Below are 26822 nucleotides of genomic sequence, written 5' to 3'. Positions count from 1 at the left end.
ACCTGTTACATAGAGATGAACTTGACTCTAAAACTAGCCCCTTAAATTACAAATAATGAAACCTTTAAGGTATGAGAAGCCTGAGAATAATAAGAGTAATATGATAATTGTTCCTTTTCTCCAGGTGAGAAGAGCTAGGAATCCTACCTGATTACTCTCCAGCAGAAAGACTCCTGTCTCTCTGGGCTCTGATTTCAGATGAGCTGTTTTCTTAGCTCTCTTCTCCCTTGTAGAATGGTCATCTTTTGTTAAGAGAGAGGCAGAGGGAAGGGGGAAGGAAGAGGGAGAGAAGAACAAAAAGGGTGGGGGGGTTGCTTCAGTCTAGTGGAGTAATATGGAGAAGGCAATGGCAACCCACTCCAGTACTCTTGCCTGGAAAATCCCATGGACGGAGGATCCTGGTAGGCTGCAGTCCATGGGGTCACTAAGAGTCAGACACAACTGAGCGACTTCACTTTCACTTTTCACTTTCATGCATTGGAGAAGGAAATGGCAACCCACTCCAGTGGTCTTGCCTGGAGAATCCCAGGGATGGGGGAGCCTGGTGGGCTGCCATCTATGGGGTCACACAGAGTCAGACACAACTGAAGCAACTTAGCAGCAGCAGCAGCAGTGGAGTAATAAGTGCTTTTATTGTTCTCATTCAAATAATCCAGTGGGCAAAACCCTCCTTTCAAACTAAATGATCTCATTATCCATGAAAAGGAAAGATATAGGATTGATCAATACACCCTATATGTATTGACTATAGGGATGGGAAGGGATTGACTAATATTTAGATGAATGTTAGCTCCCTTTAAGATAGGTTGGCCCTCCAACAATTTTGGGGCTCTGAAGCCATTCACAGTCTGAATTTCTGGTTGGATATAGCTATTCTGCCTGGATATAGCTATTTTCAGCCACATTTCCATATAGGCAAGGACATCAACCATACCTCTTCATCTTGGACCCTATAGTTCCATGTGGACAATAACAGAGCGAGCTAATTGGTTGGTCAGACAGAGAACACCAGAGGTCAGTGGACCTGCAGGAGGTCAGCAGTGGCAGGGGTAGCAGCGAGGTTAGCCACAAAGTGACTTGACAGCGGACCACAGAACAGAAATATTCTTATGTGTGAGAATTACTATTTCCCAAGCACCTATAAAAAGAGAATCTTGGGAGAAGGGTGCAAAAAAAAAGCAGAATTTGTTAGCCAAGTTATGAGGAGCTAACCACATGGGTTTCTACCATTTTGCTGCACATAAGGTGCCATTCTTCTGCCAGCAGTACATAGCATATACAGGAGCAGAAAAAAATTCAGTGTTTCCCTTCCACTTCTCTCTGACAAAGACCTAAATTACCATCCCTAGTCAGAATGACTTGGAAAGGCATAGAACAGATCACATAGGTGTCCTCGCGTCTCTTATTACAGCCTCCTCAAGGCCACCACAGCCATCAAATCTGCCTAGGAAACTTTTCTTGTGGTGGGGGCTCTCACCCTCTCCTAAGCCACCATACCACCTGCCCTACAGAAAGACCACTCTCCAGAGTCCCCTGAACTCAAATCACCTTTTAGGTCAACCATCCTCACCCCACTTCTAATCCTTGTACTATATGCATTTATTGTTTAATATATCCTCGTTTTCTCTCTTTTCCCAAATACATAAACCCTCAGCTGTATCCTATGACATTCATGGTCACTTAGGCACAAATTCTCTTTATACTCAGCTCAAAGACATTGCTCCCCCTGAGACTTTCTCAAACGGTGGCTGTTCTTCCTCCCACAGCCCATGAATCCCTGAGTTGCAGATCTGGGGCCTAACCTACTACCACTGCCCAGACACTGCCAATCTTCCTCCACCCTTCTGCTCCTCTGAAGACCGCAGCACACAGCTGTATCGCCAGCCACTTGATAATGTCATCTACTGACCATGAAGTCATTTCCCTCCATTTGGGAAAGCCTAGGACATCTGGATAGATGCATTTCTAACATACTCTTTCTACCTTCTTGGCCATCTCAGTACCCACGTATCCATGGTTTCCTATATCCTAGCCTCTCAATTTCTGAACTTCCTTTCCTCTAAAATTCTCTTGCAGGTCTTATCCACTCACTCCAGACTTTGCTGTCACACCACATCCAAAATTTGAGTGCCAATTTTCTCTATTACTTTTATCCTTCCAGATGATACATTTATGTGCCCATTTTCAATAATTCTGCCTCCCTGCAGGGGCCAGCAGTCCACTGGGTTCTCTCAGTGTTCATCCCCCTTCCCTGCATGATCTAGAAACTCTAGTAACTTTCTTGAAAATATTCTTAGCTCCTTTGCCTCCCTTCCTGACATCATTTGTACCTGGCAATGCTAACCTTAGAAAATCCAAGCTCTCCCATACAATATGACTATGTCCACACAGCTAAATATTTTAAGAGAAAATCACCCATAACGTATTCCCCTTTAAATGTTATGTCTACAATGTTCAAATGGACCCTCAGTATTAACCAGCAACCTTGTCACACTTACCAAGTAAGTTTACCTTTATACTATCTGAGTTAACCATTTCACAATTTCTCCTCTCTTCTCTAACATACTTACTCTTCAGAGACATCAAATAAACACAATCAGATAGAGCAATCTATCTTCCCCAACCAAACCCATTAGTAGGTTTGCACCTGTATTCACCTAGTTTTCCTATTAAAATGAGCACAGTAGCCTTGACCCTAAGATTGTCCCCATCCTTTCTAAAGTTAATCCTCCATGTGTGTATGGATTTCATTCCCTCCTCCTACTCATTGATTTTAACCCCTCTCTTGCCTAAAAAAATGAAAGCATTTTATTACTCTTTCCTGCATTATTTCCATCATCAGACAAATTTGCTACATTATTTCCCAGCTCAAAAGAACAATCCCTTAACCCACATCTCCCTCCAGGTTGTGCCCATTTCTCTCCACCTTTTACAGAAAAGCTTTCTAGATCTCCCATCTATCTAATCATCAGGTTTAGCCCACCACTTCATAGAAAGGGCATCTACCAAAATCACCACGAACCTCTAAGTTCTGCCTTCATTTTAGTCAACCTATGGGAAGTTTCTGCTGCAACTGAATGCTCCCTAGAAGAGAGGACATTGCAGTATCTAGTCATGGCCCCTCTACTCTTCTCTGCCCTCTCTCCCTAGGTGATCCTATCTCAGGGTGTCTCCTGCTGCACCCTTTGGTTGCACATACAGATGCAATGAGTCAGGACTTGGAAGGACACTAGAGAAATACCATAATGTATTCACATATAAACTTCTTATGAATGTGTCCTTCTCTTCAGTCAATTTTACACCAGGATATTATCTGAGTTCTATAATAGACTGAGCATCATGTGGCCAACAAAATCTCCAAACAGTCATTCAGCCAAGACATCTGTAATCTTTTCTAAACTTTTATGTTATTTCAGGATCCTAATAGATTGGTCGGAGAAGGCAATGGCACCCCACTCCAGTACTCTTGCCTGGAAAATCCTATGAATGAAGGAGCCTGGTAGGCTACAGTCCGTCGGGTCGCTAAGAGTCAGACATGACTGAGCGACTTCCCTTTCACTTTTCACTTTCATGCATTGGAGAAGGAAATGGAAACCCACTCCAGTGTTCTTGCCTGGAGAATCCCAGAGACGGGGGAGCCTGGTGGGCTGTCGTCTATGGGGTCGTACAGAGTTGGACACGACTGAAGTGACTTAGCAATAGATTGGTCATGACAACTTAAAAAGACACAGTACTAACATTCTGTAGAATCAGTATTCACTTCTTTAAATCAGGATACACTTTATACAAGGTTTAAATAAGTATTAAACAAAAAAACCCTCAAATTAAAATTGTATATAGGTGCTCAATAGTCATCATTGCCTGTTCAAAATGGGAATTTGAAAGAGAAAAATATTTCTAACTAAGTGAATCAGGAAAAGCTTAAAGAGCTAACATTAAATTGCGTTTAGATTGCTGGATAGACTTTCAAAAAGAAATTATAAACAAATACATGAAGAAGAACAAAGAAAATACTGATAGAAGTAAGCACATCAGACTGGCTGAGGCATAGAGTTGGAGCTTAGCCTCATTTGGGAAGGATATACAATGCCAGGGTTTGCTGTTATCAGCCCTCATAGAATCTGGAGTCCAGCATCAGGAAGAACCTAGTACCTGCTGGAAGGACCCCATGATTTCACCCTGCCTCTCTACCCCTAGCCTGTTGCCTGTGACCATCATACCATCCCTGCTATTCAGCTATGTGTCCTGACTTCCTCTTCTTGCCTGCTTCCAGGGTCTTTCCAGATTACTCACTCTGTTTTAGTGCCCTCCCATGTTCTAATCCCAGCCCTTGGAGCAGCCCTATCAGCAGCCAAGCTCATTCCTTGGGTTGTTTGGATAGTGAATTCCAGAAAGAAAACTATCTTTAATCCAACAGTACAGAAACCAGTAGGGAAACAAACTCAATGGTCTATATTTGAGGGAGAAACTGTCTGATCTATAATGAAAAGGATAAGAGTGATGAAATGCACATATGTAGAAAAAGACTAAAAATTTTAAATTAATCGATCTGACTGTATATAGCTCCACCAGTTATAGAGGGTCTCCAAAAGTAGAAAAAGGGCAAGAGAAATAGGGAAATGAGAAGGCAGGAAATCAAAATGAACTCAGCTCTGTGACACTTTGCTTGTTTCCCAATACCCAGCAAATTTGCAATGAATATTTGTTGACAGATTAAATAAAACAGCTTTGAGTTCTGACTAGATGAAGTTTTGGATATTTGCATTACAATATGTCATAATCTCCTGAATGAACTGTTTACATTTTAAATTTGAATTTTAAACATGCAGCTGTCATTTTAGTAGACCAAATCAGAAAACAACAATTATTTGCTACCTGGCCTTTGTCCTGATTTCAATTCTTTTTGGAAATGTACAAGAAGATCCCATTCACTGTAGTGGCAATGCAAATGAATGTATTTCACCTAGAATACAGAGATGCTCCTGCAAAGCTAGAAATATAAACAACTAAGCCTGTGTTGAAAGGATTTCTGAACTACAGTGTTACATGTTTCAGAATAAAAGTATTTGGTATCTCCAGGCTCAAGGTAAATTTAAGCTGGAATCCAGAAACATTACCACAAGGAATCCTTAGGCTTTGGCAATAATGGTTAAAAGCAGATTTTATGGTGATAATGCTCACTTTTTTTTTTTTATGTATGTTTGTATAACTTTTTAAATTGTAGCTCAAGTAGTGAGCTTTATTTGAAGTGATAAGAAACCCAGAATAATTTTATTAAGGATTAAATTTTTTCAAGCCACTTGGATCCTACAAAAAAAAGAAAAGAGGGAAGAAGGAAAGGAACAGGGGACAGAAGGGTTCATTAGAGTGCTGAGGCTTTAATTTCTTGGTGGCCCATATAAGCAAACTAAGTCTTAACCTGTAAATAACTCAAGGTTATGAAATCAAAACAAAAAGGACAACTAACCACAAGTAGCCAAGTAGGCTTTGTGCATGCTTCCTAAGTCACTTCAGTCATGTCTGACTCTTTGTGACCCCAATGGACTATATCCTGCCAGGGTCCTCTGTCCATGGGATTCTTCAGGCAAGAATACTGGAGTGGGTTGCCATGCCATCCTCCAGAGGATTTTCCTGACCCAGGGATCAAACCTGTGCCTCCTGCGGCTCCTGTATTGCAGGCAAATTCTTTACCACTGAGCCACCAGGGAAGCCTCAGTAGGCTTTGAACTCCAGCTAACCAAATAATTTCCTTTCTTTGCTTCCCATTTTCTCTACATTAAGTCTTTCCCCTCCTAAACACTTCTGGTTTGGTGTTGCCACAGAAGGTTTCTGAATATCAGCCTCCAGTGGGACCTTAATGAGAAGATTTCTTTCCCTTCAGTGGGTAGAATTCAGGATTCCTTAGTTCAAGTATATGCATCAAACACTAAGCAGCTAGAGCCCACCTGTCGAGGATCACAAGTTCTCCAATTTAAAAACTAGAGTACTTTCATGGAACTGGGGGTTGCCTGCCAGCAGGCTCTTTGCCACAGCTATCTTGAAAACTGGCAAAGAAGTGCATGGAAAGATCATTCTTCACCCTAACAGATGAGTCTTTCCTCACAAAACAGATGAATTTAGAACACCTTCTTAGTCAGATTCATAAGGGCAAAGGTACAGGGGATTTTATGGAAAATGCTGACCTCCTAAGAATTAGTTTTTAAATTGAATTTTCCATTCTTGAGATATTTGATAAATTCCTTGTCTCTCCTACTAAAGGTCATGCCAGAAAGTAACATATATGATTATCCACCCTGATCATCTACCTGAGCCATGCTTTACTCATGTCAAGTTTATAACCAAAATTCAACCTCACATTAAAGGGTCTATTTAATATGAAATAACTTGCAAATAAACATCTTCTAATTTCAAAAATGAATTCTAATTTGAACTTTTTTGAAATTTCAAGTAGAATATACCCTAGTAAAACTAAAAAAATTAAAAATATGAATGTTGGGGAGAGGTCAGAGGACTTTAGTAGCCATTCAAGAGGCTTGGGGATAGGAGATAGGTTATTTTCCTGCTTCAGCTTCTTTCTTGGTCTTCAAATGTACTCTAAGTGCCTGACATTACGTTTTTGATTCCCAAGGCATCATTTCAAAGACATCCATCTCAGATAAGCACACTGCCAGCTGTATGACACAGCTACTAGGAAACTGACTAGATAAAGAACACAGGACATCCCTACCCATGAAGATCCCCTTTTAGAGAACTCTGGGGAACTTAGGTAACTGATCACTAGAGTGAGCCCTCTTCTCCATTGTTCCCTAATTGTCACTCTTATGTCTTAAATCCACCAATAAAGAGTGAACCCTCAAAACCCTAGGCATTGCACTCTCAACTATAATGAATATGGTGCCTGGATCCACAGTCCCACCATCTCTCTCAACCTCCACCACACTGTGTGGCTCTTGGGACCTGAAAATAAGAATCCCCCCCCCCTTTTTTTTTTCAAAGTTCCCTAATGGTTGTCGCTGAGGTGTCCTACAGTCAAAATACGAACAACAAGGGCCAGCCTAGCTACAGCATCAACTCTGCTCCAGGAAATGTTGGTAGGGCTCACCACAAGTAGTAAGGCCCCAGCCATTTACTGGGGCAGGACCTGCCATTTTACAAATGGCAGGTCCCTCAGCCATTTGTAGCAGATAGCATTACTATCAACAAGCTGAGATAGACATATCAAGTCACTCTTCAGCTTCTTTGAATTAGAATTTATTCCTCTGAAATGAGAAAAAAAAATGCTGGTAAGGAATTTAGCCTGGGAGATAGGCAGTGAAATTGACATCAAAGTTGGTTTCTTTCTACAAAGTGTATTAATGAGTTTTGATAATACTACACATATCCAAAGTACTTTAACTATGTTGCACTGTTTTAATCTATTAGTCAGCCCAGTTTGGGTGAGGGATGGGAGAGGGCTGTATGTGATGAAAAAAGAATTCTTGTACTGACTTTATTCCATGATTCACATACTTTTCACAATTTCAAACATATTTGAAATTGACTACGTCATAAAAACATAGTTGTCCAGTTGGGATTGTATGTGTTGACTGTGCATATGTGACTGTAGTTGTTATTACTGGAGACCTGTCAAAGGATGCCTATATTTGTTAATAAATTATTACACAGAAATTTATAGTTGTGGTCATATTTGACATTAGGGCCACCCAAGTAAATAAGAGGTGTGATAGATAATTGAAATATATTCCTGAGATGCAGCAACAATATAAATACGAATTTAATGTGACAAAAACATGTAAGCACACACAAGAGCTGCAACTTGTCTTAATAAAATGTGTTTTTGGAGCCAATACTATTTCTATACTTTAAAGTATGATGGCAAACTACTGACACAAGGGAAAAAGTGAGATTTTTACCATTAGCTCACATGTATCTTAAGAAGCAACATGACAACCAGTCATTTATGCCCCTGTCTGGGTTCCTGTATATCTCCTTTGTCCTTTCTACCATCTAAGTAGCCTGGACTTCAAACTTTGTATAGTTTGTGGTTCAAACTTCATATTTCAAACATTTTTACACCTCGGTATTGCTGTTTTCTAATATGGGTTTATAATCTATTCATACAAAGCAAACATCAGATAAAATTCTCCAATTTTTAAACTCATTTTAAATACCCTCTTAAACATTTAGCTTAAATGTGTCACAACAATACCAGCTAATATCACGATGACACTTAGTACCTGTATTAGTAGCTTTGGTCATTCGTTGAATACAAGTTCACATTGTTTATAATTGTATATTTTCACACGTATGCTAGCTGATGACTTAGAAAGCAGATATTTGCAAACCAAAATTTTGAAAGAGACTAGAGGAAGGAACATATCAACTAGTACATTTTCAGAATGTGAGCCCCATAAGTATTTTCAAAAACCCCAAACTATACGGATAACTATAATTCAGATTTCATTTTCAAAAAAGCGAAATATTGGGTGTATTTTTATTAGTTGCCAGTTTGGATAACTCTTCCAAGTAGAAAAGCTTTAAAATTTTCACCTAACATATTCACAAAAAAGCAAAAGCTATAAATTATATGCCAAATTTCTGTTCCTTGATCCCATCCTGGTCTGCAGCTTTTTGCCTTTTATGAGATGTACCCCACACAATCTTTCCATCTGACATACCCATTCTTTGTCATTGTGGTTCAACATCTGCAGCAATCTTTTGGGCAGGAAGCTAATTGTGGTTCCTTGGAAATTTGGTTTCTGGAAGGAGCAGCCCTCTGTCCTCACTATGTTAATGTGGGAAGGACCCCTTCAGTAGTTTTAATGTATTTATACAAGAAAATCCTTTCAAAAGAAAAGTGTTGGCTCAGGATCAAAGCAAAGTCATCACTAAAGACTCACAGTCTTGAAGTTTTACAACAAGCTGTACTTAAGAAATCAAAAAGACTACCATGAGAGAGAAGTTTTCATGAGAAAACACAGTATGTTAGAAAGTGTCAGGGGGCAGACGGCTAAAGGAAGTAAAATTAAAACGCATGGAGAGGGCCAGAAAGGATCTCTTGGTGACCAAGAGCCAGTTACACAGTCTTTCTGGAGAAAGAGCACTAACTGCCCTCACTGGCCTGGCTAGGTTTTTGCACACTCAGCTGGAAATATCAAGGATAAATATCCAGCATGCTGTTCAGAGGAAATGCCCCTGATCTTACCTCACCTCAGCTTCTCGCAAGCAGACCAAAAATACAAGGCAGGCAGCTTCTGTCTTGAAGAATAAAGAGAAAGGAAAGTACTTACCAGGATGCAAAGCAGTTTGACGTACGGGGTTGCCCCACTGGCAAAGGTGTGAAAAAAATGCATTTTTCACACCTGGCATTGGAATTGGGTCGCGAAGCTCTACCTGTAATCTCAGGAGTTCCACCCAAGAGGAAATACTTCTGTGCACTGCACTGTATGACCATGACCTTCTCAAGCACAGTTAGTTCACATGAGATACTGTAACCAAAGTCTAAAATTTTTAACTAAAATAATTTGTGATATTATAAAAATCTTACAAATTGAATCAACAGTGCTAACTACCAGTGAATTTTTAAATATTTACCTATTCTAGTTTTGGCTGGGTTCGGTCTTAGTTGCAGCACACAGGATCTTCACTGCAGCACGCAGGCTCTTTAGTTGTGCAATGGGGCTCAGTAGTTGCAGAGTGCAGGCTTAGTTGCTCCATGGTATGCTACTTAGCTCCCTGACTGGGGATGGAAACTGCATTCTCTGCATTGGAAAGTAGACTCTTAACCACTGGATTAAGATTAAGATTCTTAACCAGGGACGTCCCACCAGTGAATTATATATATTAGCTGTTTGAACAGATACACCTCGCTCTTTACTAGCTCCATCTTTCTCTCTTTCTTTCCTAGTCCTTTTTTTTAATTCTTTGCTTGTACTGGGTCTTAGATGAAATATGCAGGATCTTCACTGTGGCATGCAGGATCTAGTTCTCTGACCAGTAATCAAACTCAGGCCCCCTTCATTGGGAGCACAGAGTTTTAACCACTGTATCACCAGGGATGTCCCACTCCATCCTTCTCTTGCAGAGTCTGCCTTGATAGCCACCAGGCCCTTAGAAGGCATGGAATTTCCTAACTATTGTCTGCTCATTCCACAATTACTGCTACCTCTTAGGGTGGCACACCCCCAGTGGATGAAATAATTAGACAGAAAATTAGGCTCTCAGGGATACAGCCAGGTAGTTTTCAATGTGTTATGAGGCTGATTGTAACTGTGGGCAGGCCTGGGATAGGACAAGCTGGGAAGACAATCCTACAAGCAAGCTGGAGAGAAAGAACCAAAAGCCTGATCTGTGGCCAGAAGAAGCCTCTGTTAACCCAGATATCAAAGAAGCCTTTGCTCCAAGAAATCTGCAAAGTGTCAGAGAACCCCTTCCAAAAGGCCAACACCAGAATAAAGTACAAGCTACAACCAGCCAAAAGACTGAAATTTAGGCAAATGGGAAATCAGGAAAATCAGTTTCTCTGGAAAGACAAGCTGAATACCAGAGTTGGGCATGCCTGGAGTCTGTACTGAGGAAAGGATTGCCAGCTTAACCAGAGAGGGAAGTATCCAGAGAAAGTTCAGTCCTTGATATAGAAGAAGTTAAAGGCCTGAAATAGTAAGAAAAGGGTGCCAATCAAGAATGCCAAGAGAGGAGGACAAGCACACCACTCCCTGGAAATAGAGGGTAGAACCAAGTGTTTGGGGTTCGAGAGACAGAGTCCTGCTGTACATGGGACCACAGCATGACGTCAAAGACTGAAAAGAAGGACCCACACCACCTGCTCCATCGCTCTCCTCTTCAGTTAGCTTATTCTCCAGTCTGCTTTTCCAACCTCATCTTGGCATAGAGGGTGCTTCCCGATTCTTCCACTTCTCATTTCTTCCTCCTTTCCTTCTGTCCCTCTCATTTTATGCTTCCGCTCTTTTATCTTCTCTCTCCTTCCACTCTCAGTTTTCACTGTCATATCATATTTCATAAATGTTGCACTGTGACAAATTATCCTAAAAGATACAGCAGGAGAGACCAAAAGTAATAAACTAAGGGTACAGATGTGAGTATAATTTGTGCTACTCCCGTGTGATTTCAAAAAGCTAATAGACTTGAAACACACTTGTAAGGTATTTACACAACTTTTCCCCACCTTCTAGGACATGATCATTACCTTTATTTAGTCCATCAGCAATGGCTCTGAGAATCACAACTTGAAAGTTACAACAGCCAGCAGTACCTCTACAATTCAGAAACTAGAGACCATTCTACCACAGTTCCAAAATTAGTGTAAAATAAGGTAATTTTTCATGCATTATTCATTTTATTGATCTTCTTTTTTTTTCAATTGAAGTATTGCTTATTTATGGGCTTCCCAGGTGGCTCAGTGATAAAGAATCTTCCTGCCAATAAAGGAAACACATGAGATGCAGGTTTGATCCCTGGGTCAGGAAGAACCTCTGGAGAAGGAAATGACAACCCACTCCAGTATTCTTGCCTAGAAAATTCCATGGACAGAGGAGCCTGGCAGGCTACAGACCACAGGGTCACAAAGAGTAGGACACAAATGAGCAGCTGAGAATGCCCGCATAGTTTATTTATAATATTACATTAGTTTCAGGTGTACAACTTAGTGATTCAAAATTTCTATACATTATACTCCATTCAAAGTCTAAAGTAAACATTGTCCTGTGCTGCACGATACATCTTTGTAGCCTATTTATATTATAGAGTAGGTTGGATCTCTTAATTCCCTACTCCTGTCTTGACCCTCTTCCTTCCCTCTCCCTGCTTGTAATAACTAGTTCATTATCTGTGAATCTGTTTCTGTCTTGTTATACTCATTTGTTTTATTTCTTAGATTCCACACATAGGTGACAATATCCAGTATTTGTCTTTCCCTGTCTGATGTATGTCACTAAGCATAATACGTTCCATGTCCATCCATCTTGTTGTAAATAGCAAGATTTCATTCTTTTTATGGGTGAGTAGTTTTCCACTATGTGTGCACACATGTACGTGCGTGTGTGTGTCTGTATGTATGTGTCTATACATATCACATATTTATCCAGTTATCTGTTGATGTATATCTAGGTTGCTTCCATATCTTGGTATCTTTTCAAATTATTGGTCCTGTTTCCTTTGGATAAATACCCAAGAGTAGAAATACTGGGTGATGTATTAATTCTGTTTGAGCATTCTTCATACTGTTTTCCATAGTGGCTGCACCAGTCAGTTCCTTCTCCACATCCTCACTAGCAGACACTTTTCATTTCTGTTCTTTTTTATGAGAGCCATTCTAACAAGTGAGAGGTGACATATCATTGTGGTTTTGATTTGCATTTCCTTTTCATGTGTCTGTTGCTCATCTGTATGTCTTCTTTGTAAAAAAATTGTCTATTTAGGGCTGCTGCCAATTTTTCAATTGGGTTGTTTGGTTTCCTTTTTCTTTTTTGGTTTTTGGGTCTGGGGTGGGCTTTTCTTTGCTGTTGAACTATAAGAGTTGTTTATGTATTTTGGATATTAACCCCTTATCAAATCATTTGCAAATATTTTCTCCCATTCAGTAGGTTGTGTTCATTTTGTCAATCATTTCCTTTGTGGTACCAAAGCTTTTAGGTTTAATTCAGTCCCGTTTGTTTATTTTGCTTTTGTTTCCTCTGCTATAGGAGACAAATCCTAAAAAATAATGCTATAATTTATGTCCAAGACTATTCTACCAATGTTTTCCTGTGGGAATTTTATGATCTCTGGTCTTACATTTAAGTCTGTAATCCATTTTGAGCTTATTTTTATATTTGTTATTTTTCAGTCACTCAAGTGTGTTTGACATTTTGAGACCCTATGGACTGCAGCACCAGGCTTCCTTGTCTTTAACTATCTCCTGGAGTTTGCTCAAACTCATGTTCACTGAGTCAATAATGCCATCCAACCATTTCATACCCTGTTCCCCTTTCTCCTCCTGTCCTTAATCTCTCCCAGCATCAGGGTATTTTCCAATGAATCAGTTCCTCATATCAGGTGGCCAAAGCATTGGAATTTCAGCTTCAGCATCAATCCTTCCAATGAATATTCAGGGTTAATTTTCTTTAGGGTTGACTGGCTTGATCTCCTTGCTGTTCAAGGAACGCTCAAGAGTCTTCTCTAGTACCACAGTTGAAAGCATCAATTCTTTGGTGCTCAACAATCTTTATGGCCTATCTCCCACATCTGTACATGACTACTGGAAAAAACATAGCTTTGATTAGATGGACCTTTGTTGGCAAAGTGATGTCTCTGCCTTTTTATACACTGTCTAGGGTTTCTTATAGCTTTCCTTCCAAGAAGCAAGTGTCTTTTAATTTTGTGGCTGAAGTCATCATCCACAATGATTTTAGAGCCCAAGAAAATAAACTCTGTCAATATTTCCATTGTTTCCCCATCTATTTGCCATGAAGTGATGGGACAGGATGCTATGATCTTAATTTTTTGAATGTTGACTTTTAAGCCAGCTTTTTCACTCTCCTGCTTCACCCTCATCAACAGGCTCTTTAGTTCCTCTTCAGTTTCTGCCATAAGAGTGGTGTCATCTGCATATCTGAGATTATTTCTCCCTGCAATCTTGATTCCAGCTTGTGCTTCATACAGCCCAGCATTTCACATGATATAATCAGAATAAAAGTTAAATAAGCAGGGTGTCAATATACAGCCTTTATGTATTCCTTTCCCAATTTGGAACCAGTCAGTTGTTCCATGTCCAGTTCTAACTGTTGCTTCTTAACCTGCATACAGGTTTCTCAGGAGGCAGGTAAGGTGGTCTGGTATTCCCATCTCTTGGAGAATTTTCCACAGTTGGCTGTGATGCACATAGTCAAAGGCTTTAGCATAGTCAATGAAGCAGCAGTAGATGTTTTTCTGAAATTCTCTTGCTTTTTCCACAATACAATGGATGTTGGCAATTTGATCTCTGGTTCCTCTGCCTTTTCTAATCCAGCTTGTATATCTGGAATTTCTCAGTTCACATACTGTTGAAGCCTTACTTGAAGGATTTTGGACATTACCTTGCTAGCAAGTGAAATGAGTACAATTATTTATATATATGGTGTGAGAAAATGTTCTAATCTCACTATTTTACATGTAGCTGTCAAGTTTTCCCAGCACCACTTATTGAAGAGACTGTGTTTTCTCCACTGTTTATTTTTTGTCTCCTTTATCATAGATTTATAAACGATAAGGGCTCAGATTTATTTCTGGGCTCTCTACTCTATTCCATTGAAACACAGTAGAATTACACTTGTTACAGGCTATCCTCTCAGTTCCAAAATATTAATCCTCCCACAGGTGAAAGATATTATTAATGTAAAATAAAGCAATTTTTACATCATTTGTCCTATTGATTTTCATGCTAAGAAATCTGTCTCTTTAGTTTAATAGTGCAATGGACCAAATGTTCATGTCCCCTCAAAATTCATGTGTTGAAATTCTAACCAAGGTTATGGTATTAGGAGATGGGGCCTCCAGAAAGTGATTAGATCACAATGGTGGAACACTCATGAACAGGATTAGTGCCCTTATAAAAGAGACTCCAGACAGCACCCTTCCTCTGCCTTGTGCAGACACAGTGAGAAGGCAGCTATCTATTAAACAGGAAACAAGCACTCGCCAGACACCAAATCTGCCAATGCCTTGATCTTGGAGTTCTCAGCCTCCAGAGCTGTGAGAAATAAATGTCTGCTGTTCTGTTGTTTAAGTCACCCAGTCTGTGGTATTTTTGTTGTAGCACCTCGAAAGGAATAGATGATAGTGACCTGCATTTTCTTCCCTGGGCTTCGCATGTTCACATGTGTGTGCTCAGTCGCTCAGGCATGTCCAACTCTTTGCAAACCCACGTACTGTAGCCTGCCAGGTTCCTCTGCCCATGGAACTTTTCAGGCAGAACACTGGAGCAGGTGGCCATTTCCTCCTCCAGAGGATCATCCCAATCCAGGGATCGACCCTGGGTCTCTTGCTTCGCCTGTGGGTTCTTCGCCACTAATGCCACCTGGGAAGCCTTTACATGTTCATATTTTACACAAAAATGTGTAACCTTTATGGGATTTATTTTGATATATCAGGAGGGAGGGTAGGAGGCTAACTTTAACTGATTTCTCCTGTATTGTTTATGTACTAATCTTTAGCTTTCCCACTGGCTTATAATATTCAATTATCATCTTTAAAGTTAGCAAAATACAAAAAGGATAGTACTCCCATGGGAAGTTTTAGTTGGTCTCAGACCTATCAGAAGCTCAGAGTTGCCACAAATGGAGTATAAAACAAATCTAACCACTATCATTAGTTTCTGTATTTTATATTCCTATGAAAAACTCAAGGGAATTCCCTGGTTATCCAGTTGTTGGGACTCTGCACTTCCATGGCCTAGGGCCCGAATTCAACCTCTGGTTGAGGAACTAAGACCCCAGAAGTCATGTGGCATAGCCAAAAACTTTTTAAAATAAACTTAAATTTAAAAAACATAAAAGGATGCCAAAACCTTGATAATCAAATAAACAATTAAAAAACAAAAGGAAAGAAAAAACTCAATGCAAGGCAAAACCGCTACAATACTGTAAAGTAATTAGCCTCCAATTAGAATAAATAAATTTTAAAAAAAAACAGGTGTCTAAGATGATGTAAAGCACTTCAGAGAGAATCCTTTTCACTCTGTATCAATTGTGTTCTTTGCAGGAGACATACAACTGATATCCTTTGCATTGTTCTGTGTCTCCGCAATCTGCAGGACTTAAAGGAGACAAATGAAGTTGCTCAGTGACAACATGGCACTAATTTCATTTAGATGGACAATAGTCATCTGTCAAGATCTTCCTACTGAGACCCGTGGCTAACTGGGACCAGAAAAATACAGCAGGATGTCTAAGAACATGGAGTATAAGACTATCCCCCCGTCCCAGTTTTGTTTTTTTTAAAACAATCTGAGTGATTATGTTATTACAGACAACAAAATGAATATTAAGTAAAAGAGGGAACTTCAGAATAGATGGAAATTAAATAAGCTTGCCCAATTTTTTTGTTTTGTTTTGTTTTTAAAAGAGATATCACTGGACTCTGGCAGAAAGATCAATTATAAAAAAGTAAGCCTCAACTCCCTAATAAATTCCTCTAGGTAGATGAAACAAAGGTTACCAAGCACATAGTGATGGTACCAACTATTCTAAGAGAATCTAAAATCATTATTTCATGTGTCATGAAAAATTTCAAACTAACCATAACTGAGAGGCAAAACAGTCCACAGAGAAAATTCCCATCAAGATCTGCAAATTGTTTTGTCATTTATTACTTAGACTCTTCAAAATTCCTCAAGTTCCTCAGTCTCTCTCACTGCTCAGAATTAATTACACACTCCCTCCTTTCCTTCCACACTTCAGTTGCAATGTAATTTATACATATATTTATGTCACAAGTGTATTTGTGTGCGTGTGTGTGTGTGTGTGTATGAGAGAGAGAGAGAAATAGAGACAGAGATTGAGACTGATTAACTTATTAACTAGTTTTGAGAATTAATTCAGGTTCATACTGTGAACTATTGCATCATAATCTGAAAATAACCATGATAGTGTAAAAAGAACACAATTTCATTTCTATAAAACAGAATATTATCTGTAAATAATAATAATAAAAGACAGACTTTCCTTAAATACCAAACTCAAAGAACAATTTGTATCACTTGTATTCCAAAAAGAGAGTCTTTCTGAAAGTCTCACTGCTGGGTTCCTTTAAATAAAATTTCCCTTGGAGCACTTAAAACATATTTACATTTCCAAAAATTCAGTTGACAAACAACTTTTCACATAAACAGCTGTTACACAAGGTAAAGCAAACTTTCACATATGTTTACCTTCAAACCATATCATTTAGATTTAAATGAACTAAAATTCTGAGTCATCATTTTCTCAAAGGGATGGTTGATTTTGGAGGGAGTGTTGCTGGGAGGGTCACAGAAATATTTAAGACAGGGGTGGCAAAGAGGAGGAGGAGAAAATGTGTCATGAAGTGGGCTGGAAAGAGAGGGGCAGGTGGAGAGGGCAGCATGAAGACTCTCACTGTTGCTTCAAACAGCTTGTTAAAAGCAAAGCTTTCCTCTCTCACCCACTGAAGTTCGTGCTGACAGTCTATGTGCTAACTACATACAGCAAACTGTGAACAGGGAACCACAGAACAAGTAACAACCCACAGCTCTTGCTCACCTAAGCTACTGGTGACTTGAGACCATAGATCATTACAGCTAGTGGAAGCAAGCAAATTGAAATCAACATACTTCATCTTAGGGAAATGTGTTATCCCTTGATAACACATTGATTTCACAATGTGAAATCACTCTGTGATTTCACAGAGGGAGTAAGAACTGAATATTTATGTCCTTCTCCCCAGTTCATGGGCTTCCCTTGTGGCTCAGCTGGTAAAGAATTCGACAGCAATGCGGGAGACCTGGGTTTGATCCCTGGGTTGGGAAAATCCCCTGGAGAAGGGAAAGGCTACCCACTCCAATATTCTGGTCTGGAGAATCCCATGGACTGTATAATCCCTGGGGTCGCAAAGAGTCAGACACAATTGAGTGATTTTCACTTTCCCCAATTCATATGTTGGAAGTCCAATCTTCAACGTGATAGTATCAAGATATGGCGCTTGGGGAGGTGATTAGGTCATGAGGTTGTAGCTAAAGAGACCAGTGAAAGTGAAGTCAAGTCACTCAGTCATGTCCGACTCTTTGCGACCCCATGGACTGTAGCCTACCAGGCTCCTCTGTCCATGGGATTTTCCAGGCAAGAGTACTGGAGTGGGTTGCCATGTCCTTCTCCAGGAGATCTTCCCGACCCAGGGATCAAACCCAGGTCTCCCGCATTGTAGGCAGATGCTTTACTGTCTGAGCCACCAGGGAAGTCCAAAAGAGACCAGACTTCCACTTTTTTGTCATGTGAGCACACAGCAAGCAGACAGCCATCTGTGAACCAGGAAGCACATAGAATCTTCCAGCACATCAATGTTGGCCTCCCCAGTCTCCAGAATTAAATTGTGTGAAATAAATTTCTGTTGTTTGTAAGCTGCCCAATCTATGGTAAATTGTTATAGAAGCCTGAACAGACTAAGATATCAGTGGTGGAACTGTAGACCCTCGTGATCCAGCAGAGAGTCTAGTAACATCACTGAGTGTGTGCTCACTTACCTCAGTTGTGTCTGACTCTTTGCAACTCCATGGACCGTAGACTGCTAGGTTCCTCTGTCCATGGAATTCTCCAGGCAAGAATACTGGAGTGGGTTGCCATTTCCTTCTCCAGGGAATCTTCCCAACCCAGGGATGGAAACTTCATCTCCTACATCTCCTGCATTGGCAGGCAGGTTCTTTACTCCTAGGGCCACCTGGGAAGTATTAGCATTTATCAAATTATTCAAGGTAGATAACCAGAAAATTTGGCCAATGTGTAAGGCCACAACTAAATGAAAGATTCAGGTGGGAGCAGGCATATATCAGAAGAAATATGTCTCCCTAGACTTAGCCTAGAATTTGGGGTGAAGAAAGTATGAGTTGGAGCAGAAGGTCACATTACAATTTCAGTATGTAAACATAAGACTAATTATGAACAAATCATAATACTGAAACATAGCATGTACGGATCTCACAAAGCCTTGAAGACATAATGGCTAAAATGTTCAGTTCACAATAAAGAAAATTACATCAGCTCTTAAGAAACTGCTGTCTTGGGGAACACATAAAAGTGAACAACTTGAATGCAGTGAAAATCAATGTACCTGGTGCTATGGGTACCCAGAGGAAACCCTATATTAATACATGTAGCTTTTGGAAACCCTAAATCTAATCATCTAGACTTCATTTTTCAAACATAGCACCTAACTCAGCTGGTAAGGAATCCACCTGCAATGCAGGAGACCCCAGTTTGATTCCTGGACCAGGAAGAGTCTGTGGAAAAGGGATATGCTACCCACTCCAGTATTCTTGGGCTTCCCTGGTGGCTCAGATGGTAAGAATCCACCTGCAATCTTCAACGTGGGAGACCTGGGTTTGATTCCTGGGTTAGGAAGATCCCCTAGAGAAGATACCTACCTACTCTAGTATTCTGGCCTGGAGAATTTCATGGACTGTATAGTCCAAGGGGTAGCAAAGAGTCAGACATGACTGAGCAACTTTCACTATCACTTTCACCTGTTTTTAAAGTTAAATCCATTGTTCACAAAGTATAATGTTAGTACTTTGGATCTTTGGATTTCAAGCCCTTCCCAAGAGGCAGATACTTTCTAGGCATCCAGGTGAGGACCCAGATTCCTGCACATTTTCCTCAGACTTGGGAGACTGAGGATTCATGGACTTAAAGATTAGGAACATTAAAGAAACAACCTATCAGTTTTTTTTTCTGTTATCTGTGAGTTTGCTTCTGTTTTGCTTTGTTGGTCTATTTTGTTTTGTAGATTCCACATGCAGGAATCTTGTAATTTCAATTGTTATAAAGGTTGTAAATGAATATAATGATTAGACCTAAAGTCAGCTAGCTATGACTTGAGAAAAATCACTGCATATATAAGATCATTATGATAAGAAAGTTGTCAGGAATAGATTTAGTATCATAGAAGTTTAAAGAAATTTAAGGTCATAATATCCCATTGTCTCATTTTACATGTGAAACCATGGGGAATCAGAACCAACAATTTGCCCAAAGTGACACAGCTGCCTCTCAGCAGAGTTGGACAGTCATTAAGATCACCTGACCCCTTGTCCAGCAACCTCACTGGTACACCATGATTAATCAACCACTTTCAAATATATCAAGAGCAAAATGGCAAGGAGACTTTCGTGGGTTGAAGAAGATCTAACTGGGAGGCTATCCTCTCAGCATAATCACCCGCTATTACACATTTTCTTCCTATTAGGCTATGCATGCAGGAGACAGGAAGCAGATGTTCTGAGAGCAGGAGTGTGAGAAAGGCAAGCTAACACCTTCTCTTTGATGAGCTTGGAAGGACTCAAACTGCTCTCTCTAGAGTAGTTAGACAGCTGCTGAGTTGTAGCAAAGCTTTGATCCAAGAGCTTGAGGTCCCAGAGTCATGAAACCACTCCAGGAAGAAAAGTGGGTGAGCTTTAAATCAAATTTGGTAATTCAAGTCTGGGTGTGAAATATATTAAAATTAGAAAAAGTGGTGACAGATAAAAGGTTAGTGAAAAATGTACTAAATTATTTCATTAGAAAATTGCTCCAGACTACCATATTTAAACATAGTGTTTCCCATGTTCAATTGGTCTTTTTAAGGTGACTATGTATGTGTGTATGCAAGAGTGCATTTATACCTCTATGTTTATGCATTTATGTGGGCATATTTACATATATATGTATTTACTAACTAAGAGAGAGAGAGAAGGAAAATTACTTTTGGAGTTTGAACAGAAAACCTCATCTGAAGTGAGAAAAATTTAAATCTTATGCCTCAAACACTAGTCATCCACCATTTAGTGATAGTATTTCCAAATAATAAGTTTAGCTTTTTTAAAGAGTAAAATGTATCTTTTCAAAATCATATGATTTAAAGTTATGAAATACTATATATTTTATATTTATACACACACATATATATTTATTTATTTATAGTTACATATATCATATGTGCTAAGTCACTTCAGTTGTGTCCAACTCTTTGTGACCCTGTGGACTGTAGCCCTCCAGTCTCCCCTGTCCATGGGATTACTATACAAGAATACTGGAGTGTCCAAGAATACTGGAGTGGGTTGCCATGCCCTCCTGCAAGGGATCTTCCTGACCCAGGGATGGAACCCCACATCTCCCTGTGTCTCTTATGTGTCTTGCATTGGCAGGTGGGTTCTTTAGCAGTAGCGCCACCTGGGAAACCCACATATAACATATATAACTATATATATATTTCTTTTCACTTTGCATTGCATACATAGTTATATTAACTACACATATATATGTTATAATAGTTAATATATTATTAATATAACTATAATCATATATTCACATACTTCATAGTATAATAGCTATATACTATATGTAACTACACATATACACACAAAGTGACAAGTAAACAACATCTGCAGGCTCTGGTTCAACTTTTCATATATTATGCCAACGTAAAACATGACCTGACTTCTCAGTGGAGGACAAAATAACTGAATTGAGAGAACCATTGAACTGCAGCTATAATTGAATAGCTACTTTGAATTCAAAATTCCAGAAAGATCTCAACTCTCTACTCTTTGCAATAAGCCTATGTCAGATCATTAATATCCTGAGATAACCATATCCAGGGTAAAGTCAACGTTTCTCTTCAGAGTAGCAGTGCCATAGCCATAGCATGGCATATGCTTTAGCAGCTAATTATTTTTTTACCTTTCAGGCATGGATTAAAAATCCCCTTTTATGGAAATATGAAGAGCCAGATGATAAACCTTAGAATCTCCTAAATATCCTTTGCTAGTCTTCAAAATCAGCTCTCAGTTCTAGGTCAAAACTCCTTCCCCTAACTCCAAGGGGAAGATCCTCATCTCTAGCCTTCTGGCCCCACAAATCCCTTGAACACTCTCCCTGGCCTGATCCAGCTCAGCTCTGGACATACTAAATGATGGCTTCCCAGCTTTGCCTTTTCCTAGCCCTTCATTCTATCCTCTCTTTTCCTAAATGGCCAGGGACTCTTAAATCTTACATCCTCACACTTTTTAATTTTCTCTTTTCTTATAACACCTTATTGTCTGCTCCTTAGGCCCCTCCCCTCAGAGTCACCTGCTAAAACCAACACTCCAAATCCAGCAGATCCATCTCAACAGAAGCTGTCAAGCCATTCTCACTCTGTACAGACACTGGCCTATATTAAAGCCAACACACAATATAATCACTCTCAGCCTAGCAGACAAAACTGCTCTCAATCTGTACACATTGAAGTTTGCTGTAACAGGAACAAATTTCAAAGGCTAATAAATAGTCTCTCTCCTTGGAGACTGTCCTTAACACTCCAAGTTCCAAATAGTCATTAGCTTCAGCAAAGCAAAAAATTCATTCTTATGTTGTATTTTTAATGTCCTTACCTCTTGTCAATGTGCTACTCTGTTTACAAGCTGCAAAATGTTTGGAATCCAATGTCTGTTCTACAAATCTGCTACTTTTGGCATGGGTTTCAGTGATACCTTAAGACCACTATTGTGGACAGGAATACTCTGTGTAAGCTTACAAAGGGCCACTCTCTTAAAGGTCATGGAATTGCACTCTCTTATTTGATATATTCTCCATAACACGGATATATTTACCTCTTTCTAGGTTTAATGTAGCCAAGAAATTAAAATGTGCTATATCTCTTTACTCTGAGATGCCTACTAATCACTTTCATGTTCCATTTGGTAATGTACTGTATTTATTGTCTGTCCACAAGCTAGAAAGCAAGCTCCAAGGAGGGCAGGGATTTATCTTTGCCCTTTGATTCATCCCAATGGCCTATAACAGTATCTGGATCAAAATGTGTGTGCTGTGTCTAGTCACTCAGTCGTGTCTGACTCTTTGAGACCTCATGGACTGTAAACCACCAGGCTCCTCCATCCATGGGGATTCTCCAGGCAAGAATAATGGAGTGGGTTGCCATACCCTCCTCCAGGGGATCTTCCAAACCCAGGGATCGAATCCAAGTCTCCTGCATTGCAGGTGGATTCTTTACCATCTGAGCCACCCGGGAAGCTCAAGAATACTGGAGAGGGCTCAGTTGGTAAAGATTCCCTGGAGAAGGGATCAAAATGTAAGTTCAATTTATTTGTTGGATTTATTATTTTGAGGGGCTCCAAAATCACTGCAGATGGTGGTTGCAGCCATGAAATTAAAAGACGCTTACTCCTTGGAAGAAAAGTTATGACCAACCTAGATAGCATATTCAAAAGCAGAGACATTACTTTGCCAACAAAGGTCCATCTAGTCAAGGCTATGGTTTTTCCAGTAGTCATGTATGGATGTGAGAGTTGGACTGTGAAGAAAGCTGAGTGCCAAGGAATCGATGCTTTTGAACTGTGGTGTTGGAGAAGACTCTTGAGGGTCCCTTGGACTGCAAGATCAAACCAGTCCATTCTAAAGGAGGTTAGTCCTGGGTGTTCTTTGGAAGGAATGATGCTAAAGCTGAAACTCCAGTACTTTGGCCACCTCACGCGAAGAGTTGACTCATTAGAAAAGACCCTGATGCTGGGAGGGATTGGGGGCAGGAGAAGGGGACGACAGAGGATGAGATGGCTGGATGGCATCACCGACTCAATGGACGTGAGTCTGAGTGAACTCCAGGAGTTAGTGATGGATAGGGAGGCCTGGCGTGCTGCAATTCATGAGGTCACAAACAGTCGGACATGACTGAGTGACTGAACTGAACTGATTAAGTAAATTAATCTCCTGCTACAAAAACTTAACCTAAATGCTTTGGCACTTGGCATGTTGAAACAAGATACACATTTTGAATGGAGAAATACTTTGTGGGTTTGAGTGAAAAGTAAAAGGAAATCATGAACATTCCATCCTACACTAATGGTACAAATTACTCTGAGACATAAGAAACATAACATTTTATTTCACAATGAAGCAAGTCTGGCTCAAAACCCCAACTGAGTAAGTCTTTTGAGAAGTCCAACAAAAGTTATTTTCTTGGATTATGTTCCCTTCCATTCTTTCAAACAAGAAATCTAGAGTCACGGGACACATAAAAATGGGACAGGGATTGCAATTCTGTTTGCTGATGCTATCAGTCTATGATGAAGGAAATCACTTCCCCCATAGTTCTTCCTTCAACTCAAGCTGAGTTGACCCTCACTGAAGCACATAAGACTATAGCATTCAGTACCCAGTCTCCATGAGCTAATCTCCATGTGAGTCCTGCATTCACAAAGGCATTGCTTTTCCAGTGAGATCATATCGCCACTACTAACTGAACTATAAAGCCCAGTGTCTTTCCCAGTCCTCAAGAACCCATCCAATATCCCAGAATTCTCTTCCTTCTCAAGTCCTTTCCCTTCCCCTCTTTCAAATAAAAAAACTATTTATACTTATTTTGCCATTTCTCAATAGTGTTTGAAGGCTTATCATTATAGATGGATTGGCTTCAGTCCCTAGAAACACAAAAATATCTGGTTTGCCTTTCTCAGGAGACAAAATCCAGGCTTTAGGACCTTCCCGATGGTGGTAGAGTAGGGGTAGGGATTCAGTTAGGATTGGGTTCAGCTGCTTGTGACACAAACTAGAAAGTAACAATGGCCCATAAGAGACCAATTTTCACTTTATCTCACTTAAAAGAAGTTGAGATAGCCTCCTCGAGTTCATAGGGAATCTTTTTATTTTAATGTTCCACCAATTCATGCATTGACTGCATGGAAGCAGGTAAAGGGTGCATACCACATATCTTATAAGATTTCCCAGGGCTGCCACAACCTTTCATTATGTCTTATTGGCTAGGACATAGTCACACAGTCGGACTAGTTATGGAGAAAGCTGGAAAGTATAGTCTTTGTCCCATATGGCCAGGTTGGATATTGGGGAAGGCAAGTGAGCAGTTTATACTACAGAGGCTGAATATTCATCCTGTTCTTTCATGAACTGGCAGCAGCGAAAAACAAAGCCCAAAGTTTCTCAATAGATCATCAACCTGTATTCAGTTCAGCTCAGTCGCTCAGTCATGTCCAACTCTTTGAGACCCCATGAACCGCAGCACGCCAGGCCTCCCTGTCTATCACCAACTCCCAGAATTCACCCAAACTCATGTCCATTGAGTCAGTGATGCCATCCAGCCATCTCATCCTCTGTCGTCCCCTTCTCCTCCTGCCCTCCATCTTTCCCAGCATCAGGGTCTTTTCAAATGAGTCAACTCTTCGCATCAGGTGGCCAAAGTATTGGAGTGTCAGCTTCAACATCAGTCCTTCCAATGAACACCCAGGACTGATCTCCTTTAGGATGGACTGGTTGGATCTCCTTGAAGTCCAAGGGACTCTCAAGAGTCTTCTCCAACATCACAGTTCAAAAGAAAATATTATAAATAATTCATTATTTTTCAAGTTTAAGATGCATCTCAAATCTCAATTGTCACTTGCTCCTACTTTGAATCAAGGTTAGAGTTGAATCAAGGAAAGAGATAGTCATCGGCAATTTCTTCTCAGAAGTTGTTTTGTCATCTGATTCAGTCTCAGATGAATAGATATTCACAAATGTATAATAAAGAAAGCAACGAAAGGAAACAATAAAGCCTTATTTCAAATTTGTGAAAGTTGGACATGAGGCATTGAAGTAATAGAGTAGCTAATATTATCCTGTCTCCAACCTACCTCTCAACAAATCGTAAGCTTGAAGAATTTGCATTACTGTTTTATATTCCTCTGAATCTTCTCTATATTCAGCACTCAATGTATCTTTGCTGCACTGAGTTGAAAATGGATAACAATGTAAATATTTGTAAGAACTTGAGTCATCAAGAAGTAAACACTTGACTTAAGAGGATATTCCAACCTGTTCAAACGCTGGTCATACACATCATACTTGAGGAATCCATTATATGACTTTCAGAATGTTGCAGTGTAGTTGGAATTAAAATTCAGACACCATCACATAGCTCCATAGAGAGCTATCTTCATATCATTTATGGGGATATTAAATGGTATCTCTGAGCTTTGAGAATATATAACATGGGAAACTGATCAAGTTTGGGGGTCTCAGGAAGGTTCCTCAAAAGAAGGGGCATTTGATCTGAATCTGAAGGAATAAAATTATCAAGTGAAGAGGAAGAGACACCAGACAGGGAAATAGTATACATCAAAGTCCTATGGCAGGAGAAAGAAGAACTCACTCAAGGAATGAGGACAGTGTGAGTACACATGAAAATCAAAGGGGAGAGCACTGCTAGACAAAGTTGGAGAGTTGGGAGTATCCATGGGGGTTCTTCGGTTGTGAGCCACAAAAATGAACTCTGCCTTTTTCATCAAAGTCAGGAGGAGGTTTTTTTGGAAATCACTAAAGAATTCACAAAGTTAAAAGATGTTCATAAGATTTCGTGCCATGAAGGACACTGGTGACCTTATGCCATTTTGGTGGATCCAGAGTGAAATGGCTTAATGGTTATCAGGAAATAGGGGAAGGAGGCAAGGAGCACAGACTGGCTTTTGGAAAGTTTGGCCATAAATGAGGAGGTCAGAGAGAATGAGCTGGCCGCAGATGTGGATGAAGCGTCAAAGAGGATGTTTTCTAAGATTAAGGAGTCCAGAGCATATTTCAATGACAATAAAAGAGGTTAAGTATGCAGGAGGAAGGGATTGTATTTAGCATATATTTTCAAGAAAGAAAAGAATCGATATAATAAGTGAAAGAATTGTTCTTGGCAAGAAGGAGCAGCTCCACTATTGCAAGCCAAGAGAAGAGGAAGAAGTACAGATGTAGAGAGATTCCTTTGTGGTGGTAAACAGCCCCAGTTCCCTGATAGCTTCCACTTCATTTTTGAAGTAGGTCACCTTCTGAGACAGGGAAAGGTGGGAGGTGAGCCAAGAGGATTAGAAATTCTGAAGAAAGTAGAGAAGGTTTAGAAAGGCGTTGCGAGAGAATAAGGAACAGAGAGATGCCAGGTAGGGTTGAGGGCCCAACTGAGAGGCATGTTCATATTCCTAAATGTTGGATGCAAGTGTGACATTGCACCCTAAAATCCTTTTGGCAAAGAACCATTTTTGTATTCTCTGTGAACACACAGTGTGTTCTTACATATTTTCCACATATTCTCATTTGTCTATTTTCAGACCTTAG

This window comes from Capricornis sumatraensis, chromosome 9, assembly GCF_032405125.1.
Source record: "Capricornis sumatraensis isolate serow.1 chromosome 9, serow.2, whole genome shotgun sequence".
NCBI classification, from domain to species: Eukaryota; Metazoa; Chordata; class Mammalia; order Artiodactyla; family Bovidae; genus Capricornis; species Capricornis sumatraensis.
Note: the sequence above shows the minus strand (reverse complement) of the source record.